The sequence below is a fragment of the Sesamum indicum genome, linkage group LG12, assembly GCF_000512975.1.
Source record: "Sesamum indicum cultivar Zhongzhi No. 13 linkage group LG12, S_indicum_v1.0, whole genome shotgun sequence".
Lineage (NCBI taxonomy): Eukaryota > Viridiplantae > Streptophyta > Magnoliopsida > Lamiales > Pedaliaceae > Sesamum > Sesamum indicum.
In genome coordinates this window covers 3,187,210-3,193,977 of record NC_026156.1, presented here as the reverse complement: position 1 = coordinate 3,193,977, position 6,768 = coordinate 3,187,210, and positions in this window count along the sequence as shown.

Below are 6,768 nucleotides of genomic sequence, written 5' to 3'. Positions count from 1 at the left end.
GTTGGTTAAATTGACGGATTGAGGCAAGTGGTGTGGGTTGAGGTACCCTTGAGACCGCGTCATTTGCTTAGACTTCAAGCCTTGGACTTTCCGGACCATATCTATTTTATATACATCCTCACCCAAATTATTCACCACCAAAAATGGGTGAACACCAATATTACACCCTTCTTACACAAATGTTTGATTTCATAATCATTTTCACTGTAACTTATCTATATATATGTGAAGTGGATCACTAGATAAATCTACAATAATAATATCAAGTAAATTAATAATTTCGACTTTATGTAATTACAATTTGTATTTAAAATAAATAAAATTTAAATAAAGATCGTATTTGATTTTGGTCCGTTCTCAATCGTCAATCTATTGTTCTCCTTTCGAAAGCCTGGAAGAACAACCACAAGTCAAGAATATAATGGATAGATCCAAATTATAATTCTTAAATGTTTAAGCTAGAAAAAAAGATCAAAATAAAATTGAAATTAATGCAATAAAGAGCTCGAATGACATAATATACTCAGCCACTTAGAGTCGGCTATATAAGTTTGGTCCACTTGAACCAATCACATCAAAATTACGTGAGTGAGTGTAGATAGTTGATCCAAGATGCATTGCATAATCAACATACAATGTGATGTTATTTGGTCAGTTCAGATCAGATCGGCTTGATTTAGCCCTACAAGAAAAAAGGTAATAAAGAAAAACACAAATATTTAAAATTTAAGGTAGTTCCACGTTCGTTGAAAATAATCCTGCCACTCGAGCTAAGATTGGGCGGAGCACTCGTCACATACGATATGATTAATTGTTACCCACAAACAAACTTATCAATATGCTATGATATAAAAATCAGCTAGTGAAAAATAAAAATTATGTATATCAATTTTATTAGAAATTAATAGTCTTTAGAAAGAGGAGCATTATTGATTGTCAATTATCCAACAAAAAATGATGATGTACATATGCATGTAATTAGCAACATATGAGGTACAAATTATCATCAGTACACCTCGTTTACTATATAAATATCTTGTCAAAGTTGGATTACATGAAAATGATTGTCACAGTCATGACATATAAAGATTGTAATACAAAAATTAATAAACTGACGTTAAAAGTAGTAGGTGAGTGGTCAGTTACTTGAGCAGTTGGGGTGTGGGAGGGGACTTCCCATCTTTTATATATTTCATACAAAAATCCTTAATTACAACAATAACAAGTCCCATCCTTGTCGCCATTCTCTCATAAAACATATAATAGTGGGAGGAATTGGGATACATCTAATTAATTTTTCATTTTCCAACTTCTAACTAATCAAACTAATTTAATGCATCCATGTCCCATTTTTCTCCACTTATTTTCCCATACACCCCGGAAACACATCATCTCATACCACCAAATTATCAACCAATCAAACTCTCCAAAATTGACTCATAATCATAACATAATAATAATAATTTTGAACGTTTCATCGAATATTACATACAAAAAATATATATATATAAATTATTTTTTTAAATAAGAGGTTGTGGGTTTGATCCACATGCATGAATGTAAATATATAGTCTATTTTTTATAATAGTGTCTCGTTTTTTTTTTTAAATATTGGCTGATTCAAAAAACTCTATTGGTCTTTGTTTTCAGAGAAAATCAAGGGCGGCTGCTACTTTATGTCCAAAGTTATTCTCTGGCAGGGAGCGGGAGTGGGAGCTTCTTTCGGGGAAGATAAAGATTATTTGTCGTGTCGGCTGAAGAAGGTATTCAAATATGTATGTAGTAAAGTTGTGAAGGAATTTCTACATAAGGCGAAAAGTTGGGGTACAGGTACAGGTACAGCTTGCATTTTGGCAATTGCCATAAAATTTCAACCCCATGCATTCAATATTTCCTCAACACATAGCTCAGCACTCGCGTATTTAATTCTTAGATTGCTGCTACCATGTACCAACTTTCTCATCTACACCCAATCTTTCTTCCACTCTTTTTCCTATTATTTCTTGCACGTATTAAAATCTTTTCAATTTTATTTTCGGAATACCCGACTATTCAATGATAATCGCACACGCCCTGCCTATGTGTGTGCGTATGAATCAGACGTTCAGTTGAAATTTGCCTATAATTTTTTTAAATATATATATATATATAGAAATTAATTCCGAGTAGCTTATATATGTAGGTAGTGTTGTCTCCATGTGTGGCTACGATTATTTTAATTAAATTCATGTTACATTCGTGTTTTGTAAATGAAAGTTATAAATAATTGTTTTAAGCCCTTTTTTTTTTAAAAAAAACAATTTTAATTATTTATCATATAAAAGATCCGATGTAACATTTTTAAAAAAAATAAAAAGTCCTAATCTATTTCAGGCATCATTAGACAGACTGTTCTTTTCGCATCTTGTATATCACCACTAGTGCCCAACACTGGGGGCCCAGGGACTTCTTCTTTACACTGCAAGAATGCGCCTTTGTCCTCCTTTTCACTGTATCTTCCATAAAAATGGCAATCAATCAGGACCTTCAAAAAAACATTTTTCTTATACGAAAGTCGCATTTTACGAGGAGGAAAATCGGGTTTTCCCACACTAATTAATCTCATTAATTAGGACACATGAATTGATGTGAACAATATGCATGGTTTTGTCAAAAAAATAATTATCCGGGCACAAGAAATTCAAGGGACAACGTCAACAAAGCGGCGCTAATGTCAAATCAAAGTAAAACAAAGAACAAAAATCGCGTATCAAGACAAAAAGGAGTTGACTGAGATTTTGGTTTGACCATTAGCGCAACGCCAACGTGGCTTACTTGTGACGTAGAAAATTGGGGCATGGGGTTAGGTGTGATTGGACCATTACCATTAAAGAAGGAACCCAACCTATTCAAATTTTTGAAACCAGATTTGCTAGACCACGCTTTTTCAATGGATACCATCTACTGTATTATTTATTCAAAACGTTAAAATTAATTCAAATTATAAAGACGTTTTTTCCTGAGACAGAATATTCGCCAAGAATATACATTGTTTTCAAAATAATCTTATGTTCGAATTAAGATGGTGTGTGTTCGAATTCTATAAATGTGGTATATAGTCTACTTTGAATAGTACTGTCTTGTTTCTTTGTTCGTTGATTTCAAAGTAACAATGTATTAAATTAACGATTGAATTTGGACCGGTGTTGTAATAAATGGCAAAAAATAAAAAGACTCTAAGTAAGGTAAAGAAGTAAAATTTAGATGATGTTAGAAAAAGTGATTTATAATATGTTGTATTGTAGGAGTAGGGTGTGGGGGGGGTGTCTCTTGATTTAGCGAGTAAATTACGTGGAGGGTTCGTCAATGGGAAACTTTGATGGTAATGACAGTCAAAGAACGTTTGCTATTACTTCCTTACTACTTATTACAAACTTCAAACTCATTTCTCCAAAATTCAAACCCCTTTAAGACCGATTTCTTTGATTTTAGGTTTTGGATGTGGCCTATGCAATTTGAAATTATACGTAGAAACAACATCCATCAATCGTTTTCGAGTTATCGGGTAAGTTCTTACCTAAACTTGATCAAATTTCAAAGTACATCGATTAGGGTTTTGAGCAATTTAAAGCTACGTACCCGACCATGCACCCCCCACCCTCCCCACCCAAAATGACATATATATATATAAATGACAATATATATATATATATATATATATATATATAAATCCATCATATGATTAAATACATTGTAATAATCCCTGATATCTTTAAAACAAATCTTACTTAATCCTTAACTGTTGAATTTTAATTAAAGTAGATATGGAATATTTTTAGTAATGAGAGGTAAAATTGAAGGTATTTGTTTATTTTTAATCATTTGTCAAAGAATATCATATACTCCAATAATGTTATAATTATTACAACTAAATAAAAGATAGAAGTATCAATCAAACCACTACTGACTATTCAGAAAAGTAGAACAAATAATAAATATAAGTTGAATATGTTCTTTAAATTTTGCAATGAATTCTGAGTTTGAATTTTAATATAAGTTTTTGAACAATGAGCTTCTCATAAATGTTGAAGTAAAGATGGCTGGTAGAAAAATATTATAACCAAATTTGATAATCAGTGTCAACACAAATAATCAATTGCCAAAAATAAGACAAAAACATTGGTTGAGACTCATGCAAATTTTTGTCTTTAATTAACTAGGAGTAAAATGTATTTATTACATTTGAGTTTTAGTTTTTTTTATTAATATTTGTATTTTTGTTCAGTTATAAAACCATAAAAAAGTAAAATAAAATTGCAGTTTTAGTCCTCTAAGTTAGGGGTGACAATTTTGGTCATTTTTAAATTGGTGATGTAATTTTAGTCATTTCCGACTAATTTGGTTGAAATATTTCATCATCAATTACGTCAACACCTAAATTAGAGCTTTCGGCAAGTTTGGTGAAATGTCAGTCGAAAATATTAGAAAATAACTTGGCAAAAACAAAATTATCACTTGATCTTGATACATAAATGACTACATTTTATTTAAATTAAAAAATGAAATTGTTAAAAAGAAATATGATGAATATGTATTTAATATGAATGTAACAAGGGCATGAATCCCATTTTGATGATGTGCAGTCTAGTCCGGGTGTGAAAATGAAGAAGATTATTGAGATGCGATGATGATGAGTGGCGTCATCATTTAGAAATATGTGTTATGATCGAAGTTGTGATATATATATATATATATGTATGTATGCATGGTCCATGAGCATGAGCATGTGAGGAGGAGAAGAAGGACTCCAGACTCATCAAACTCATTGACTTGCAATTACTTAATTCACCTAACCTCCTGCAACAATAATATTATTTTTAAAACAAGAAAATCATCATCAAATTAAATGCATGAAATAGACTTAATTTTCTACTACTGGATAAACTAAAATAAGCCCGCGATTTGTAATATATACAGATAATTATCTGGAAGAGTTGAGACTTAATTCAGATCATCAACGCCATGATTTCTGACTTGTGTAAATATATATTATATGAATCAGTGCCATTCTTGATTTTACATGTGCCCCCGCAAGTTAGAAAAAAAAAAAAAAAGATAAGAATAAAGATAGAGAGTGAGTAGCCATATTCAGAATGAAATTTTTATAATTGGTAGCTAGCTAGCTTAGGACAAATATAAATTTTAAAAGACTTTAAGTCTTAGGTAATAACAGCAGATTTGGAGGGGAGGGTGGGGGGGTGGGGGTAGGGTTTTAATTTTAATTCAGTTTTTCTTACAACTAGGTAGCTAGATCATCAGGCAGGGAAGACGCTATTCAGATTGAAATGTCTTATTCGAGCTGTATCTACTACTCAAAGGTTAAGGCCTTTTATCGTAGCATAAAGCTACCTAAAGAGAAATATTAAAGTTGAGCACAAGTATGAAAAAGAGAGGCCTCCTCCTTGTGCATGGTGCATGGGGGAGGGGGAGGGGGAGAGGGAGTAAAAAAAACAAGATACTTTTAAAACCACCAATATTGCTGACAGGGATTAGAAATTACTAGTATATATTTCATTACATACGACTAATAATCAAAGGTTCCGTGGGGACATATTCGATTATGACATATCGGTTTTTTCCGGACAAATTTGTCAAATCTTACTCTCGTAGAAAATAAAATGCATGAAAATCAGACATCCAAACACTGCCTCAACTGTGTATTTAGAATTGAGTTGGATGAGTTGTGTGTGAAGCCCAGATAGTAAGAATTTGAAATGGCCCAATAATTGAACTACATCACTTCTATTCCCAACAATACAAATTTTCATTAATTCTTCAATCCAAACTGGGCTAAATTCTCTTCTCCACTGTTTCCGGGTTGGACGGAGGCCTATAAGAAATTAGTGATTGTGAGCCGTAAGTCTCACCAAATGCATTTTTATCTTTGAATTTAAGTTTGAGGTGAGAGATGATCTGAAATAACTCCATATTATATAAATTTTAAATCTATTATGAAGTCTAAATCCAAAGTTTAAGGATTTGAGATCTTTTATGACTGTAATTTATCCAAGTAAGTTTGATAGATTTTTTATTATAGATTTTCAATCCAAATATAGCATAATTATTCTTCACTTAATTTAAGCTTATGCCTCATCATCTTACTAATTCTTCACTTAATTTAAACTGTAAATTGGTCATTCTTTATAATCTTTTGATTCATATTGTTCCAGGTATATTTAAAATATTAACCATCAATACATGGCATGATCTGGCTTAGGATATGATATATCAATTTAATTTGGTTTTTGGAACAGTAAATAGTTATTAAATCACAGTGTTATACATATATATATATATATTATTTTTTGTATTCCATCAAGTATAAAAATATTAAATCCTGTCACATCAATAGTAAGATTTACATGGGGGGAGACTGAATCTCAGCGTATCATGACGATGAATCCTCTGCGTTGTAAAAACAATCTTGTCTACAGATTTACAGCTTAAATAAATCGGCTCCACTAATGATGTGGAGTTACATAAGCACGTGGTTGGTAATTGTTTCAGCAAAATGATCATGGCAGAAAATTTTTATGCAAGGGTGGATGTCTCCAGGGCTTAGAGAGGATGCTTCCCAGATTCCACCAAGAAGCTTCCTAAAAGATTCAGATAATCTTTATGATTTGGCGGGTACGACCGTACTTAATAATTTCTAATCCTATGTTGTGATCTTCTGACAAGAAATGTAAAAATGAGTTCTATTATTACATTCCATTTACCCCTGAAAAA